This window comes from Aegilops tauschii, chromosome 7 (assembly GCF_002575655.3).
Source record: "Aegilops tauschii subsp. strangulata cultivar AL8/78 chromosome 7, Aet v6.0, whole genome shotgun sequence".
In the NCBI taxonomy this organism is placed as follows: Eukaryota; Viridiplantae; Streptophyta; class Magnoliopsida; order Poales; family Poaceae; genus Aegilops; species Aegilops tauschii.
Genome location: NC_053041.3, coordinates 50,013,509 through 50,033,386, shown reverse-complemented (window position 1 = coordinate 50,033,386; position 19,878 = coordinate 50,013,509). Strand labels below are relative to the sequence as shown.

At 48.2% G+C, this 19,878-nt stretch overlaps 1 pseudogene; it reads left to right on the top strand.

Annotated features, from left to right (window-relative positions):
• The first annotated feature begins 2,588 nt into the window (after positions 1-2,588).
• LOC141026417 (uncharacterized) lies at positions 2,589-5,035 on the top strand (annotated as a pseudogene).
• Positions 5,036-19,878: the final 14,843 nt, after the last annotated feature.

Genomic DNA, 19,878 nt, shown 5'->3' with positions numbered 1-19,878 from the left:
CCATGTATTGAAAGGGGCCTGGTATGGCTAGCTAGGCAGGAGTTCTTTTGCGGTACCTGTAGGTGTATTGCATGAAGACGCTGGAGTATGTCGGCTGGCTGCGTGCTAGCAGTTTCAGGGTGCTGTACCAAACAGGGGCGGAGCTCTCAGTGGGGCGAGGTGGGGCGCTCGCCCTACCTTGATTTCTTTCGATTTTTTCTTAGGTGTGCTTATTAGATCGATCGCATATGAAACCGGCTAAGAAAATCGCCTGTTCTTACAGTTACAGGCTCGTAGAAGGCATAGTCAACATTATTGGGCCATATTGGGCCACATGCAAGCCACTAATGCAACGCTCAAGAGTCCAGAGTCCACCTAACAAGTATGTTGTTAAAAAAGTCCACCTAACAAGTATGTTGTTAAAAAAGAACAGACTAGTACATGCCTTTGTTCTGTTCGTCATTCACGTACCTGCAGGCCACGGACACGATCATGCGAAGTCACGAACCCTAGGGTGGGTAGCAGCCGCCGAGCTGCGCACCGACGCGTGTTCCCCACGGCCAGCAGGAGAGCGCATGGACGGCTCTGCGATGGCCAGCAGGTAGCGCGTGAGGTCGGTGACCAGCAGTAGCGTCACCGGCGAGCACTGTCGACAAGTGCATGTCAGGGAGCTCCTCTTGGCTAACGGCGTCACAACCTCCGACGCGCTTCACGCTGTGGTGAGCATGAAATATTTAGAAGTCTTGATATTGATAAATTATGATTTTCTTTCAAAAGAAAGGTAGGGCACTCCTATTGTTTTGTTCTTAGACAATATTAAGTGTATCATTTTAAGTTGTTTCTATTCAAGGGTATTTATACTTCCATTTTATTTGTTCATTTTATTTGTTATGTTTAAGATCACGTAAAAACATTTGAGTGCATTTTAGTGTGTATGGACTACTTCGATTTCCATAGGAGGGGGGGGGGGCACTAGCCCCTTACTTCCTTTAGAGTACGCCCCATCTAATTTTTTTTCCGTCCTCCGCCATTGGTGCCAAATGTGTGATGCTGGTAGGCCCAGTTTTCTGTGAGCTCCGCATGTGTGGTTTTCAGAAGAACCAGACCCATTTTGAATGGTTGCCGGGATTTTTTATGTAAAAATTGACTATCGGTTACTGTGTGCACGGCCCCAATGGTATGAACAGTGTGAGAGTGGGTGCCAATCCAACAGAGCGTGTGCCATAGCAAACCGCATGGGGGCTCTCGAGAAGTCGATCAAAGGTTTTGCGGAGAGGACTGGCAAAAAGCTAAATGCGGCAAGTGTGGAGTTGAGGGCGCAGCAGGGGCGGACGCATGTTGTATCGAGTGGGGGCCCAGGACCCCACTCGATTCATCGTCCTCTTCGCACTACGTCCCGATGATAGCGAGCAGGCCCCCAGTCGGGCTATAGAAGGTGCCCCCACTCCCTTCCAGTTCGGCCTTTCTGTAAAGCCCAATACAAAAAGCTAATCAAAAAAAATTCAAGGGTGAAGGCGTGCGTCTACCCTGCTGCCGCCTGCCGCTTCGACTCTGGGAGCTCACAATTAATAGCGAGAAAAACAAAGAGGCGAGCCCTCGGCCGCCGCTTGGTTGGACCATTGGTGGATCGCGGCTTGGCGGGTGCCAGTCCTGTGCCATCCGGTCGCCGGCCACCGGCGGCGCCACCGTCGACGGGTGTACAGCAGCAACGGATGAACGGAGCATCCTCAGCAACTCATCTCTAATCAGGTCTGTAGCACCTTCTGGTCTCCTTATCCCAAACGACTACAAAGATACTTCTTAGTTCTTCATTTTGCTTGTTGTTGCCTGACTACACTCTGGTCCTTATTCTTCAGTTGATTCCTTGGTTTATCTCATGTCAAATCAAATGAAAACTTGCAGTTCGTACTACTACAGTAGTACTACTCTATCAGACATGTAGCCATGTACTGTTGGTTCTACCAAAAAATTATAGGATTAGTGTGACACACTACTTGTACTTGGAAAATTTCTATGGAATTCAATCTGGCATGCCATTCTACTACTAGTACTTTTGTTGGCCTACTAGTCTGCTCCACTAGAATGTTTTGTATCTGAACTTTTACAATTTGTGCTTCCATTATTTGATAGGGAAGACAATGGAGAAGTATTTGATAAAGAAATCAGCAAATGCCAACACCACCACCCAGCCCCAGGGGGCTATCACCAGCAACAATTCAAGTGGCAGTAGTAATGCATCAAGACCTGCACCAAAACATAATTCTGCTGTGCCTAAACTAGTTGATTTGAATAAGCTCCCTCGGGATCCAGCTAAAAGGAAGCGAATGGCAGATTATCACCCCAACCAACGTGACGAGATAAGAAGGAAGTATTTGATTTGGGGACCTAATCAGCCCCACAAATTGGAATTTCCATACAGGGAGATTGGGAAGAAGAAAAAGAAGAGGAGATTCAATCCGGATTGGTATGATGATTATACTTATTGGCTAGAGTACAACGAGAAGGAGCACAAAGCCTATTGCTTATGCTGCTATTTGTTTAGGGACAACATTAAAGACAGCCACCATGGGCACGATGCATTTGTAGTAGAAGGTTTCAACTGTTGCAACAAGATAGAGAGATTTGTAACTCACGTCGGTGATCTTAACAGCTTTCACAACAGAGCACTCAAGGATTGCGAGGATCTATTAAAGCAAGATCAATCAATCCCTGCAGCCTGGAATAGACAAAGCCAAACTGAAAAGAATGAGCATCTCATCAGGTTAAATGCCGCAATTGATGTTTGTCGATACTTGTTGCATCAGGGACAACCTTTCCGTGGCCATGATGAATCTAAAGATTCTAAAAATAAAGGAAATTACCTTGAGTTGATGGACTACACTATTAAGCAAAATGATGTTGTTGCTAAGGCATTCAAGAATGCTCCAAATAATAATCAAATGTTGTCTCCCAAAATTCAGAGAGATATTACCGAGTGCTTTGCAAAAGAAGTACTAGGCCATGTGATGAAAGAAATTGGTAATGGTGTGTTCAGCTTATTAGTTGATGAGTGTAGGGATGTTTCCGACAAAGAACAAATGGCGGTTGTTCTCCGATATCTTGATAAGTGTGGACTGGTCCAAGAGAAGTTTGTTGGTGTTGTTCATGTGGAGGAGACAACATCTTCTTATCTCAAGTCTTGCATAGATTTATTATTTTCACAACTTGGGCTGAATCTTGAACAAGTTAGAGGCCAAGGTTACGATGGAGCAAGTAATATGTCTGGTGAGTTTAATGGTTTGCAAGCTAAAATTATGAATGAGAACAAATCAGCATATTATGTACATTGTTTTGCTCATAAACTCAACTTGGTTGACTTGGCTATTGCAAAGAAGATATTCGAGGTCGGAGATTTCTTTGATATGGTTTCAGTTTTGTTGAATGTCGTGGGCGCGTCTTGGAAGAGAAAAGACCAACTTCGTGAGCATCACCAAGAAGAAGTGAGAAAAGCAATAGGATGTGGAGAGATTGCTACGGGGACTGGACTGAATCAAGAATTATCTCTTCAAAGAACAGGTGACACTCGATGGAACTCCCATTATAAAACATTGTTGGGTTTGTCAAAGATGTTCTCGTCGGTGGTTAAAGTTCTAGAATATGTTGAGAAAGATGGCACAGATACTGGAAAGAGGCGTCAAGCTAGAGGTCTTCTCAAATATTTCCAGACTTTTGATTCTGCATTTTTCTTACATATGATGATGATGATATTAGCTTTAACAAATGGACTGTCAAAAACCTTACAGAGAAAGGATAAAGACATCGTAAATGCTATTTCAGATGTGGAATCAACTAAACGGGAGTTAGAAAAGCTCAGAACCAATGAAGGGTGGGATTCTCTTATGAGGAAGGTATACTGTTTCTGTGAGAAACATGACATTCCAGTACTGGACATGGAAGATGCCTATGTTAACCCAAAGAAGCCAAGACAAAAGACCGGTATTAACAATGAACATTATTACCGCGTTGACTGTATCTTTCTGTTCTGGATCTGTTAGGAGAAGAGTTTAATGACAGATTTAATGAGGTAAATTCTGAGTTGCTTCTATGCATGTCTGCTTTGAGCCCAAGTGATTTATTTTCTCGTTTTGACAAGGCGAAGTTGCTGAAATTAGCTAAGCATTATCCTGATGACTTTAATCACAAAGATATGGTGACTCTTGAGCATGAACTTGGTCTCTACATAGATAATATACTCCATGATACAAGGTTTTCTAGCTTGGACAAAATAGGTGATCTAGCTAAACTGATGGTGGATACAAGGAAGCACCTCTCCTATCCTTTGGTATATCGGCTTTTGAAGCTAGCTTTGACTCTTCCGGTTGCCACTGCCACTGTTGAGAGATGTTTTTCAGCTATGAAGATTGTGAAGAATGCTTTGCGTAACAAAATTGGTGATGATTATTTGAGCCATAGCCTAATTTGCTTTGTGGAAAAGGGACTGCTGGACGAAATTACTAATGAAGTGATTGTTGATCGTTTTCATAAGATGAAAGATCGTCGTGGGAAGAACGAAATGTAATGATCCAATGCCATACACCTTTTGTGTGTTTACCATCTCCATTTGTATTTTAATGGCTAATACTAATATGTGTTTTTTCTTCGCAGATAACGGCATTTATCTTAGAAATGAATATTCTCTTTTGCAAAGCATGAACTGTTGGGATATGAAGTCTTTTTGTAGGCTCTGATCACCTTAGTGTTAACTTGTTGTGTTACTATTGTCTATTGGATAATGTATCTTTTTCGAACTTGGATGAAATATGTTATGACTTGCAAGAAAATTGCTAAATATAGCATATTTACATGTTCATAAGCCTATGTGTAAACATGTTCGAGAGTTTTCTATCGCTGTGTGCCCCCAGTCGGTTTTTCTCCTGGGTCCGCCCCTGAGTACATGTGAGCAGCAACCAGGGGAGATGTAGTGAGTTTAGATCAGACAATGTGTACTATGTAGTGTTAAATACATTAGTGTCAAAAACGCTTTATTATGGGATGAAGGGAGTATTTGTTAAGTTAATGGAAATTTTAGGATTTTTTTCCCAGACTGTGTTGTACGAAAACCGGAAATTGCCACCATATGCTGGAATGCTTTGGAGGGTAGTAACTGCTCCTTCTTGTTGGCTGGTGCCATATGTGCATCATGCATGTATGGTGCGTGCTTGTATACTTGAATTCAGAAATTGAAATGGGCGGGGAGGGACAAGGGGTCGCTGTTTGCAATCTAACCTAGGAGACTGGGGAGGTGGTGGGAGTAGAATGAGAACTGTTGGACTCGTGAAGCCCGCACATCATTAAATTAGTCTCGTCTTCGGCCACACGACTGCGAAATTGGTATAGTACCGATCCCAATCGGACCAACAAAAGTGGCAAACGCGTAGACTGTAGGTATATAAATATAGATATAGATACATATAGATAGATTGATAGATATAGATAGATAGATAGATAGATAGATAGATAGATAGATTTTGATCCAAATCCAGAGTACGATATTCAGGGCCGTCTCCAGAAATTCGGGGCCCCGGGGGAAAATCAAAATTCTCCCCTAGATATTCGAATAACAAAAGAACTAATGTAAATAATCTACTATATTGTTATCTCTTCCTATTGTCTATCTATAAACCAAAGAAATGTAATGATTCATTGTTCGAACCGGGAATATTAATGATACTAAATAATTATTTTAGTTTTTTTTTTAATTTTGGTCAAATCTGGTCAAACTACTTATTCAAGAAATATTAGTGTTACTAAATAATTATTGTTTTTTAAATAATAGTTTCAAACTCAAACAGTGAAACGTGTGACTTCATCGGTAGCTAAACTCCTGAGGGTTAATAGGATTGATAGCTTACTATTGTCAGGAAAACAACAAGTGCAGTCTTGGAAACTAGGAGAAATAGAACTCGGAAGTTAAGCGTGCTCAGGGTGGAGTAGTGAGAGGATGGGTGACCAGCCGGAAAGTTAGATGATTTGAAATGAATGATGTACACTTGAGCAGTTATGAGGGGTGATTAGAGACTAAATCGTCAAATAATTCAGATTTTCTTCCAAAAAAATCAAAAAAAAATCCTTTAGTCCTGGTTGGTGTTACCAACCGGGACTAAAGGTCCCCCAGACCACGGCGCGGGCTCGTGCCACGTGATGGGCCTTTGATCCCGGTTCGTGTTGAACCGGGACTAAAGGTCCATACGAAAAAAAAAACCGGGATTAAAGGTCGTTTTTCTACTAGTGCATACACAACACCATCGGAGAGAGATCAGAGAGACCATTATGGAGCACTGACAGTTGACGATGGCGCTGGCCAAGACCAGTGTGCTGCTGCTGTGCCTCATAGGCGCAGCGGGAGGCGCATTGGGAGGATTATGCATCCCGCCACCGAGGTCGGCAGCCAGACTACCACGCTTAGCCACCAGTGGCATTACTCCTACCACACCACGGCCGTCGCTTGATTGGCGTGCGCGTGGGGCTGTCACGCCGGTCATGTTCCAGGGACAGATCGGTAAGGAGATCGAGTTTGTTGCTTGCTCAGTACTTGTCGATGAACTACTACCACTACGCGCGGAGTACATGAATGGAACCTTCATTTGTCACTTGGTCGCTTCGATAGCCAACATAACTAAGAGCATCTTCAGCCGTTGGCCCCACGAGGCATAAAAATCGCTTCCTAGGGGCGAGTCGGCGATACAATCGGCGCTAAGGGCGGTTGGGCATCCAGCCGTCACCCCCAGGCGCCGATGTTGGCTCAGTTTTCGGCCCACTTTCGGCGAATAAAGGGCCCATATAGGCGAGAATAGGCCCATATTCGACGTGGTTCGTCGTGGCTCGGCGTTCAATTACCAACATAAATATTTTTTTATCACATAGTTCATCACAGAAAATCAAATGGTTCAACAAAACAGTGCAACAACAAATAGTTCATTACAAATTATATAGTTCAACAAATAAAAACTCATATTTCATCACACGTCACGCCCGGGGTCGCCCTTAAGCCTCCATAGGTGCTCCACCAGATCCTGCTGCAGTTGATGATGCACCTGTGGGTCTCGGATCTCCTAACGCATACTGAGGTAGGCAGTCCAGGTTGCTTGTAGCTGGTGATCAACTTCGGCTAGAGGACCCTGCCTGTAGTATGGTTCAGTGTCAAACACTGGCTCTTCTTGCTCGCTCTCAATGATCATATTGTGCAAGATGACACAGCAAGTCATGATCTCCCACATTCGATCTTTCGACCAGGTCTGAGCAGGGTACCGGACAACAGCAAATCGAGATTGGAGCACACCAAATGCCCGCTCGACATCCTTCCGGCAAGCCTGCACCTTGGCAAAGTGGGACTTCTTGCCTCCTGGCAGAGCATTTGAGATAGTCTTCACAAATATAGACCATCTCGGATAGATGCCATCAGCTAGATAGTACCCCTTGTTGTAGTGCCGCACATTGACCTCGAAGTTCACCGGAGGAGAATGACCTCAACAAGCTTGGCAAAGACAGGGGAGCACTGCAGCACGTTGATAACATTGTGAGTTCTGGCATACCAAAGAAGGAGTGCCAAATCCAGAGGTCTTGTGTGGCCACCACCTCAAATACCACACTGCAACCGCCTTTGGCGCCTTTGTACATCCCCTGCCAAGCAAATGGGCAGTTCTTCCATTTCCAATGCATGCAGTCGATGCTTCCAAGCATCCCAGGAAATCCTCTTGCTGCATTCTGTGCTAGGATCCGAGCAGTGTCTTCCACATTGGGTGTTCTCAAGTATTGCGGTCCAAACACTGCCACCACTGCCCGACAAAACTTGTAGAAACAATCAATGGTGGTGGACTCGGCCATGCGCCCATAGTCGTCGAGTGAATCACCGGGAGCTCCGTACGCAAGCATCCTCATCGTTGTCGTGCACTTCTGGATCGAGGTGAATCCAAGTTTGTCGGTGCCATCCATCTTGCACTTGAAGTAGCTGTCGAACTCCCGGATGGAATTCACAATCCTGAGGAAGAGCTTTCGGCTCATCCGATAACGGCGCCGAAATGTTTTGTCGCCGTGAAGTGGAGCATCGGCGAAGTAGTCGGAGTAGAGCATGCAGTAGCCTTCGAGACGATGCCGGTTCTTTGCTTTCATCCGCCCCGGCGCCGAGCCACCTCGCCGCGGCTTTTCATTGCTCGCCAGCAGCTGGGCGAGGGCGGCGAGCACCATGAGATGCTCATCTTCCTGGACATCGGCCTCGGCTTCCTCCTCCAGCAGCGCGGCGAACGCTTCCTCGTCTTCCGAGTCAATCGCCGCGGCAGGCAAATCGCCGAACACCTTGCGTCCGGTGGCGCGTGTACCCGCCGCTAAATTGCCCCTCCGCGGCCGGAAACGGCGGCAAAAACGCCCAGCTGCTGGCTGAGGGGCTGCCTCGGCGAACCTCTGCTCTTTTTCCGGCCGGGAATGGCTATCTAGCGGAGAAGGGCGGCGGGCGGCGCCGGGATACAGCTAGTGACGGCCGAGGGCTCGGGGGGTGGGAGGCGAGTCGGGGAAGAAAAACTTGACTTTTCACCTGACGGTGTGGGCCAGCCGCACTTTTCCCTTATGCCGGAGCCCCCGATCGCCCCCAGTGTGCCGGGTTCGTCCTGCAATCGCCGGGCCCAAAAAGGGTCGAACCGGCGATTTTCGACGTCCTGGGAGCGCGACTGGGGCGTTTTTTCGACGCCGTCGCCGAAAAAGTGGCCTGGGGGGCCTGTTGGGGACGCGGCTGAAGATGCTCTAATCTACCTGGACGTACACCAGGGGGCATCTTCCCGGGACCATGTGGGAAGGAAGCCCACGGGATGTTACTGGTGGGTTATGGCGCCCTTGCGGACTGCAGAGAATACTGGATCTTAAAAAATTCTTATGGCGTTCATTGGGGTGCCAGGGCTACTTCTACGTGCAACGTGGCGCCTACCATCTGCCAGGCCTCTGTGGCCTTGCGTTTCTCGTCGCAGAACCCGAATAGACTCTAGGCTACTCCATCCCTCTTTAAAAAGAGAAGGCTTATAAACTTTATCTCTAGTAAATAATGATACAAAGTTTGATGAAGTTTGTAAGGGAAAACAATCAATAATTACAATACTAAGTAGATACAATATAAAAATATGTTTCATTGTGCAATTAGTGATACTAAGTTTGTATTCTAATTGTGATACTTAGTTGTCTGTAAAATAATCAAACATTATTGCATTTGATTTGAGATAAAATTTGATTTTGCACTACTTCCAATGCAATTGAGTGCATGAAGCATGCCTATAGATAGTTGAGCCACTAACAAATTAATATTACATTTTCTGCAGCCAAGTGATCATGGAGTGCCCGACGCATCTCAAGCTCAAGACTTGATAATTGTTTTGGTCCGCATACATATCAAGCTATAAAGCATGGCGATAAACTTATATATCTCTTCATTCCTTGCTTCTTATATCTATCATAGTAGTCATCCTCACATTTGCTATACGATACCTATTATAACATAGGAACCACCTCTTGGTGCTAATATTATAACATGAGAACCACCTCTTACATCTATCGTGGTGGTGGAGTTGGGTGGGTGTGGGTGTGGGTGTGTGTCGGGTGCTCAAATTAATATTGTATGGGTGCTCAAATCGGCACTACTAGGAAAGGGCTATAGATGGAATGGCCACTAATGGCGCACCAGACATGTGGTGCGTCATTGCTATATAGCAGTGGCTCACCATGTGCTGGTGCGACATTAGTGTGAAAGACACTAATGGCGCACTAGCCACGGGGTGCGCCATTAGAAACAATTTTTTTAATTATTCCAAACATACTAATGGCGCACCAGGGCACAGTGCGCCATTACTAGTTCTAACTAGTAATGGCGCACCAGCCACATAGTGCGCCACTATATATTTTTTTATTTTTTATTTTTTTGCAAAACTACTAATGGCGCATCAGGGAACGGTGCGCCATTACTTGTTTAAACTAGTAATGGCGCACTGTTACCTGGTGCGCCACCAGCAGGGTTACTAATGGCGCATTAGGTGGTGGTGCGCCATTAGTAACCTGGGACGAGCTAGATATTTTGGACAGCCACACCTACCCACTCACTTTCCCCACTTCATTCTCTCCACCTCCTCCTCCAAGCTTGTCTCGGCTGCCTCCTCCTCCTCACCTCATTTGCATCATAAATTCATCCAAATTAAGTGGTTAAATTACCTTTTTTTGATAGGTAAGTAAGGGGGAAGCTATCTTTATGTTGTTCTCCCTCTCGAACAACGTGCACATGCACTTTTTATGGCCTAACTAGATCTATGTATGTTTGTGGTGTTGCATATGTTTGTGGTGTTGCATATATGTTTGTGTTTGCAGGTACCGGTATTTGAAATGCGATAGTTGCCAATATTTTGCCGGAATGTTGATTCATTTCCGTTTCGGCGAGAATTTTGGCACTATGCATTCTTTTTGGTCCTATTTTTAGGGAAAGTCATGCCAAATTTTTTCTTGGTTCTAAAATATCGTTTTGCTCTACCCCGCAGGCGACCATGGTCCGCACGATGACCGAAGGCATCGTGAATAGGTTTTTGAGCTCCGTGAAGGCCGAGATGCTTGAAAAGAACGAGTCGGAGATAAGATGTCCGTGTCAAAGATGCAAGCTGAAGAGCCTTATTGCGGACCCGGATTCCGGGCAGGTGCGGGACCACCTGCTCTTGCGTGGTTTCATGGATGGCTATCGGTGGCAAGGTGATGAAGATGACTATGAAGTCGTCCATGGGGGTCGGGCAAGAAATGAGGATGGGCAGCAAGACAACCACCGCGGCTCGGGTGGGCGAGAAGACGAAGAATCTCCAGGACATGATCATGACGGTGATGCTGTACACAGTCATCATGTAGAAGATGTCGGACATGATGATGAGGAAGATGCGGGAGCAGACGAAGGGCATGATCATGAAGATGAAGATGCCGGCGGAGCAGACGACGATGGACCATCGATGGGCTGGGTGCAGGACCCTCATATTCAAGAGCTGCTTCTCAAGCAAACGGATAACGCAAGAGCTACCGCCCGAGAGAAAGCCAAGCTGGATCAACTGGAAATAGACGCGGTTACTCCATTGTATGAAGGATGCAGGCCCGAGGATACCCGCCTGAAAGTAACGCTCATGGCTCTCGAGATGAAGGTAAAACACAAAATGACCGACGCATGCTTCGACGAGAACATGTCATTCTGGCACGAACGTCTTTCCAAGGGGAACAAGTGCACGACCAGTTTCGAGGAGGCGAAGAAAATTGTGTGTCCTCTGGATTTACCGCACGTGAAATACCATGTGTGCATGAACAATTGCATCATTTATCGGGACGAGCACGCGGAGTCTACCATATGTCCGGTGTGCGGCGTCACTCGATACAAGAAGAGGAAGAAAGCTCCTCGAAAAGTGGTGTAGTACTTTCCGATCACTCCTCGTCTGCAGCGGTATTTCGCGGACCCTAAGGTAGCAAAGCTCCTGTGTTGGCATGCGGATAGGGAGGAGAAGAAGCGAGAAGATGACGCAAATGATCCGGAGATAAATAAAAAAGACAAGATGCTGAGTCACCCTAAGGATGGGAGCCAGTGGCAAGTGTTGAACTTTGAACAACCAGAATTTGGGAAGGATCCAAGGAACATCGTGCTGGGCGCGAGCACCGATGGAGTCAATCCGTTTGGCAGCCAGAGAAGCACACATAGCACCTGGCCTGTGTTTGTGTGGATGTACAACCTTCCCCCTGGTTGTGCATGAAGAGGAAGTACATTCACATGAGTATGCTAATTGAAGGGTCGAAACAACCAAGGAACGACATCAATCTGTACCTGGGGCTGTTGAAAGAGGAGCTAGACACGCTGTGGAAAACGCCAGCCAATACGTGGGACGCCGCAGAGAAAGAATATTTCCCTATGAGAGCCGCACTGCTCACGACGGTGCACGACTATCTCGGTTACGGATATCTCGCGGGGCAGGTGGTCCACGGATTTTCTGGATGCGTCAGGTGCATGGATGACACAATGTATCGCCAGCTAGATAGAGATCCCGGGTCTTCGAAAACCGTGTTCATGGGACATCGAAGGTGGCTTCGCGACGATGACCCGTGGAGGAAACGCAAGGATCTGTTCGATGGTGAAACCGAACACCGAAGACGCCCGCGTACGAGGAGCGGCGAGGAAATAGACGAGCTGTTGAAAAATTGGAAAGATTGCCCACTGCCGGGAAAGAAGCAAAAGGCACCAGAGCAGGGAAAGAAGCGAAAGGCGCCAGAGCCACTACTGAAGGTATGGAAAACGAGGTCTGTTTTCTGGGACTTGCCGTACTGGAAGATCCACCGTGTGCCTCACAGCCTTGATGTCATGCATATCACGAAGAACGTGTGCGAGAGTCTGCTTGGTACCCTGCTCAACATGCCAGAGAGGACCAAAGATGGGCTGAAAGGAAGGGCAGACTTGAAATCAATGGGCATCAGGGAGGAGCTTCACGCTAATGATGATGATGATGATGATGATGAGGCGAAGCAGAACACGGAAAGTCGTCGCAAAGGCAAAAAGGCCAAGAAGACCGGAAATGACTTCCCTCCCGCGTGCTTCACTTTAAGTCAGGAGGAGATCGATCAGTTTTTCACCTGCCTCGTAGGAGTAAAACTTTCTTACGGTTACGCGGGGAAGATAAGCAGATACCTAGACTCAGCGAAGCAGAAGTTCAGCGGGATGAAGTCTCACGACTGTCACGTGCTGATGACGCAGATACTTCCAGTTGCAATCCGTGGGATCATGGACGCGCACATCCGTGAAACGCTATTTGGCCTATGCAACTTTTTCGACGTCATCTCTCGGAAGTCGGTTGGCATGAGGCAACTCAGAAGGCTACAGGAAGAGATCGTGGTGATACTATGCGAGCTTGAGATGTACTTCCCGCCCGCATTCTTCGACGTTATGGTGCATCTGCTAGTCCATATCGTGGAGGATATCATCCAACTCGGGCCGACGTTCCTGCACAGCATGATGCCGTTCGAAAGGATGAATGGTGTCATCAAAGGATACGTTCGCAACATGTCACGTCCAGAGGGAAGCATAGCCAGGGGCTTTGTGACCGAAGAGTGCATCTCCTACTGCACGAATTATCTAGGCATCGAGAACCCCGTTGGTCTGCTCGTCAACAGGCACCTCGGCAGGCTCGCTGGATGGGGTCACCGTGAGGGTCGCCTAGACGTGGTCGATCCTTGGGTGGTAGAGCACAAAACGTTTATTGAGAAGACGTACAATGACCGAGGCCAACAGAGGACGGACGGAGATATAATCAAAGAGCACAACTCATGTTTCACGCGTTGGTTCAAGCAGAAGCTTCTGTCGTACCCTTTACATGAGGATTCTTTCGTGGAAGAACAACTCATATTCGCCTTGTCACAGGGCGCCGAGCACAACCTGATGACGTATGAGGCGTACGATATCAACGGCTACACATTCTACACCGAGGACAAGGACATGAAGAGCGATGGTTATCAGAACTCCGGGGTAACGATGGAATCCTACACCGGTAACGACAAGGACAGATACTACGGAAGGATCGAGGAGATCTGGGAGCTGAGCTACGCTGGAGAGAAGGTCCCGATGTTCCGTGTCAGATGGGCCAAGAGCGTCATAAAAGAAGACCAGTATTTCACCACCATGGTTATACCCGAAGCCAAATCCAAGACCGCAGGCGCGAACGTCACCGCGAAAAATGAGCCATGGGTACTGGCTTCCCAAGTGGACCAATGCTTCTTCATTACCGACCCGTCAAAGCCCAGTCGTGTTGTCGTGAGGAGAGGCAAAAGGAAGATTATCGGAATGGATGGAGTTGCCAATGACCAAGACTTCGACAAGTACGACGATGAAGTATCAGCATACACCACAAGAAGAAGCAGGACCACCCTACCTAAAGGACGTCCGTTCAAGAGAAGAACTCCATTTACGAAAAATATGGGCAAGAAGATTGTGAACAGATTGCTAGCTAAGATCGATTATATTTAAATTGTAGCCTTCATTTCTCGATTGTATTTCATGGGCACTTTTTGAACTCATGAATATTTTTAAATTTCATGGACACTCGATCTCGATCCCCCTCCATCTCGATCGCTATCCCACCTCGCCAGATCCGGTCCCCCTCGCCGCCGAGCACCCCCCGCACCCTCTACCCCGCTCCACCGGCCGCCGTCGGCGACCCCCCGCACCCTTCCCCGCTCCACCGCCGACGACGACCCCCCGCACCCTCCCCGGCCCGCTCCACCGTCACAAATGAATGCAACTAAAATTGCAAAAAAAACAAATTTGATTATATTTTCAAATAATAAATTTGATGTTTTTTTCATATTCATAAATATTATTACTGTTTTTATAAAAAATTATTACAGTTTCAAATTCATATTCATTTTCTAAAAAATTATTAGATGCAACAAAAAATAATAATAATAAAAATATTACTAATGGCGCACCTCTGGCTGGTGCGCCATTGCTATATAAAAAAAGTTTACTAATGGCGCACCGATCGTGGGTGCGCCATTGCTATATAAAAAAACATTCTAATGGCGCACCGCTTCGTGGTGCGCCATTAGTAAGCTTCCCCCCACACTAAAATCCCCAATCTCTCACATTTCTCTCTAATCCCTCCCCTGCCTCATCTCACCCGCGCCCGACCACCATCGACCACCACCGCCCCCGTGCTCGCCGTCCCTGGCCGTGCTCGCTGCCCCCGCCGCACCCGACCACCACCGCCCCCAACGCCCCCTCCCCGAGCCGAGCGCCGCCTCCCTCGCCGTCCCCCCTCCGCCCGCGCCCGCGCCCTCGACGTCCTCCCGCCCAACCGCCCCCTCCGCCCGCGCCCGCGCCCTCGCCGTCCCCCCTCCCCCCGCGGCTCCACCTGCGTCAACCTCGTGCTCACCGTCCAACACCGCGCGGCCTGCCCAGGAGGACTGCCGCCATCTTCCTCTTCTTCACCCCCCCCCCCCCGGCGTGAGCTCGGCGGCGACAAGGAGTGGCGACCGCAACGACCCCGTCGCCAGCGTGATTCTCCCCCGCTGGACTCCACCCCCGCCGCCCCCGCGCCCCCCACCACTGCAGCCGGCCGGCGCCGTGTACGCCCTCGACTGCAGGTGAGCCCCTCCCCTCCACTTCCTTCTTCTTCTTCTTCCTCTTGCCCTCAACCTCTGCTCTGAGTCTCGACCGCTGTGCAGGGCCCGTCCATCTCCGGCGAGCTCACCACACCGCGCGAGCTCAACGACCGCTGTGCAGGGCACCACCACGCAGGTGACCCTCCGAATGTCAAAATTTCAACATTTTGATAGAGTACAATTGTTACAGTACAGTCAGAAATGTGTATGATTGTGCCTAAAGTAGATAATAGTGGACTTTAGGCTTTTTTAGAGGCAATACTAGTGAATTTCAGTTAACTCCTTACAGTTCAGTTAGGTACAGAAAAATTCAGTTAGGTACAGTTACAGAAAAATCCAGTTAGGCTTTTTTAGAGGCAATACTAGTGGATTTTAGGTATCTATTTGCTTGTCCTTCAAATAGGGGCAAGACTGTTACAGAAAAATTACTAAATACAGTTAGCTACTGTCAAAAAATTCAGTTAGGTACAGTTAGCATCATGTAAGAAAATGACCATAATGTGCCCTGATAATGATGTATTTTGTCATAAAAATATCATATTTGTGACAGTTAGCATCAGTTAGGTACAGTTAGCATCAGTTAGGTACAGTTAGCATCAGTTAGTTGTCATAAAAAATTCAGTTAGGTACAGTTAGCATCAGTTAGGTACAGTTAGGTACAGTTAGCTACTGTCAGGCTTGTTAGATTAATCTTCAGTCAAAACAAGCATACGCAGTCAATATACAGTCATTGTAATTCTTGGGAGTAATTTTTGGTGTCAAATCACTCAAGCAGTAACTGAATTTTCAAACTGAACTTGACACAATACTATTCATCAACATGATTTCTTTATTTTCTGTGTCATACATTTTACATATCTTTAGTCATTGAGTTCGGTAACTATTTTCACTCTGTCCTGAAGGTTTTTGTTTTTCAGCAGTTAATTGATGGTTTGATACATGATACATTTCATGCACAGGGTGACTAATGAAGCACTAGGCTCATCCATGGTACAAGTTCACCTGTGAACACTTGAAATTAGTCAGGACATCCTGTCCTGATAGATGTAAATTGTGTCCAGTAGGCTTTGAAGCACCAGTTTTTCCTATTTCTAACTCTGAATCGGATATAAACCAACCGTTGGCATAAGTGGTCTTTTGTATATGTGATGATGCTTTGTTAATATAAAGCTATAGATGATGTTGTACTTGTGATGATGCTACTTGTGATCTTCTGAAATGACCCATTGGCGACTTCATTACGCGGGGATAATGATTTTGCAAGTACCCCGAGAGGCCCTTGAGTTTGCCCGGAATGTCGATTAACTTCCGTTCCGGCAAATTCGGGTACTCCATATGTCCTATTTTCAGCAAAGGTCATGCTGAAATTTTCCGTGAATTTTAGCATGACTTTGCTAAAAATAGGACATGGGGTACTTGCGACTAATGCATGGGCCGGGGTATCTTAGTACTTAATTAAGTAGGATCAACTGCCTCTTGTGTTATACATATAGAAGTGTGATATGTTTACTGTCTCTTGGTGTTTGTCCTTAATTAAGTAGGGTATATTATTAGAAGATACCCATATATATCAGTCAACCTAGGGTGCCTCGGCATCGATAAACCCTAAATGATGAAAACTTAACTTAGCATTTAGGGTGCCTCGGCGTCGACAAACCCTAAATGATAAAACCTTGGCTTTTAGGGTGCCTCGGTGTCGATGAGAACCTAAATGATGTACGCTTAGGCTTTTAGGGTGCCTCGGCGTCGACAAACCCTAAATGATAAAAGCTTAGCTTTTAGGATGCCTCGGTGTCGACAAACCCTAAATGATGAGACCATGATCTTGTTCCTTGACAATAACCAACTTTTTGACCAAACTTTTTTCCTATTTAGAGCGAAACATGGCCCACAACGATGAGGCCGGCAGTTCGGGCGGCAAGCAATTCTGGGAGCTGTCCCAGGAGATGGAGGAAGAACCTCACCGCTATGAGGACGCCGCCGCGGAAGACACCGATCCTGACTACACAACCCCTAGTGGCCTCGGGGATGACACCACTGATGGTGCCGCCAAGGATGCCACCACTGATGATGGCGGCGCACGCACAGATGCCAGCCAACCGAAGAGGCAACGGAAGGACCGGCGCCCGAACGTGCTCGGCACCATCAAGGAGGAATTTAGTGAAGTGAACTCCGACGGGCATCCAACAGCGCCCAAACATGTAGTCAAGGGGTACTCGGTTCAGCTCGGGTGCATTCTCCGGAGCACCGTCTCGATCAACACCGAGAACCTAAGGCATAAGGACCGAGGGAATTTGCGTAGCCTCCTCTTCACGAAGCTGCACGAACGATACAAGTTCCCCGCTGAGTTTGCAAACACACGCCTCTCAGGGAATAAAGTGAACAGTGCCGCCCTCACGAGGATGAGCACGGCCCTGTCTACATGGAGAAGCACGGTGAAGGCAATGATTGAAAAAGGTGATAGTTATGAGAAGATCAAGGCGAAATATCCTTTGATGAGCGAAAATGACTACAAGGAGTTCAAGATCAAGTGCGAGAGCAGCGCAACCTCCGAATCAAGTCAGTGGGGGAAAGAAATGCGGGAGTTCAACTTAGGTGTCCACCAACTCGGTCCCGGCGGTTACAGAGTGGCGGAGCCTATATGGGACAAGGAGGACGCGGAGCGTGCCGAGCAAGGCCTACCGCCCCGCTTCGAGAAATTACGTGACAAGCAGACCAGGAACTTTGTCAGGGCCCGGTACAAGGAGGACCCGGTAACAAAGGAGCTTACCACGGATCCGAAGACCAGGGCGCTTGAGCTTGTTCTGGTAAGGAATACACCCCCGCGTAATTAGCTCCATATGGTTGCATTCTAATTAATGAAGCCAAATTTCTAAATGGTTCACATTCCTTCCGCAGGAGGCTGAAAGAAGTAGCACGGGGTCGTCTCAGAGCTCCCCTTTTGACACCCCTTTAAATAGGGCGTTGAACGTAATGAAAAACAAGGATAAGCTCAGTAAGCCGTCGTCAGCTGGTCGTGTGGCCGGCAAAGGCTTGTCCACAAAATGGTCGTCATACTATACCGCTGGTGGGCGAAAGGAGAAAAAGACCAGCTCGGAAAGCCAGTCGCGCGAGGTTCAAGAACTCAAGGCACAAGTGGCGCGGATTCCGGAGATTGTCCAAGAGCAAGTGCAACAACAACTGGGAACGACGCTCACCGCCATTGTGCCTACCTTGATTCAGGGTCTGACGACGTGGATTGCGGGCGGCCAACAGGGGCCTCCCCCGGTTCCCAGCTTCATGGCCAGCAACTCGCACAACGCGCAGGCGGCGCCATTGGTGTCTCCGGCGGAGGCGGTATTCGTGTCTCCGGCGCCGGCACGGGCATTGGAGCTTAATGCACCCGGGTGTACGCCGGCTGGCACCTCGCCAGCAAGCGGCCCCTCCGTCAGTTGCACGCGCACGCCCGCCGTTGGCGGTGCCTCGACATTAGCCGAGCTCGACGGCTTCAGGGTAACTAAGCCTCTCGGCCGATGACTTCATCTCCTTGCCTTTGACTGGGCATCCCTGACGCCCTACATGTTTTCGCAGGGCGCCACCGATGTTCCTTGCACTCTCCTGCACTTCGTGGGCGGCGAGTTGGTCGATGTCGCCAAGGGCAGAATCGTTCAACCGGGCAACCGCGTGTTCCACGGTAATCCGATGCCACCCACCTTGTATAGGGTTGAACTGGTTCGGGTGCTGCCAGGCTGCGACGAGTTGTTACCTCCGATTCGACCCGCTGGGGCCGACGAAGATGATGTGATGACCCTCAGCGCCTGTGTAAGCTGGCCCCTGCTTTGGCCGAAGAGCCAGATTTGTTTGGGGGCGGGGGACACCACCCCACAGACAAGACCGCCAGTCGTGCCAGCGCCAAGCCATGGCAAGAACGCCGCAACGCTACCGGACATGCCGGACATCCCTATGGCACAGGATCCGGACATGCATATGGCACAGGATCCGGACGACGACGACAACGACGGCAGTACATTTTCCAACGTCGATAAGTACTTTGCCGAACATGGGTACGGTGACGAGTTCTGTGGGCCTCCTTCTCAAGAACCCAACCCTGAAAAAGACGACTGCGATCTAGCTGGTACGGCGGAGAAACCCAATTGCAACAGGCGTCGTCTGGCGTTCAGTTCTCAGGAGACGCCTCCAGCTGCCGCCTTCACCGAGCCTCAGATAGCTGAGGTGCCAAATATTATCAGCCCCAACACGCTCAAGAAGGCGGTCTATGAGCAGAACTCGATCCCATTACAGCAGATCAGGAAGAAGGGACGAAAACGAAAGACTAACAAGGGCGCCAGTGCGAGCCAGCCGGCACCGAATACGATCCGTGCTCAGGACGGGCCACCTTCACCTAAGGATATCTCGAGGAGGGTGCATGTGGCGGGTAGGGCGATGCTACCGACAAATATGCTCAATGCTGCAACCGGTGCTATGCGGAGTCTGCATGACAGTGTTCTTTCTTTGGAGAAGTGGCGTCTCAGAGAGAATGATGTGGCATACCCGGTTTTCGTGGCCAAGGTGCCAGAGGGCAAGGGCTTTGTGGATAGCGCCGTCGGGGGTACGATCGTCCTGCGGTTTGATGACATCTTTGCTATGCTTAACCTTCATCCGCTGCACTACACCTTCGTTCGGCTGTTTTCGCTGAGTATGAAGATGCGGATCATTAGAGACAAGACCCCGGACATTGTGATAGTCGAC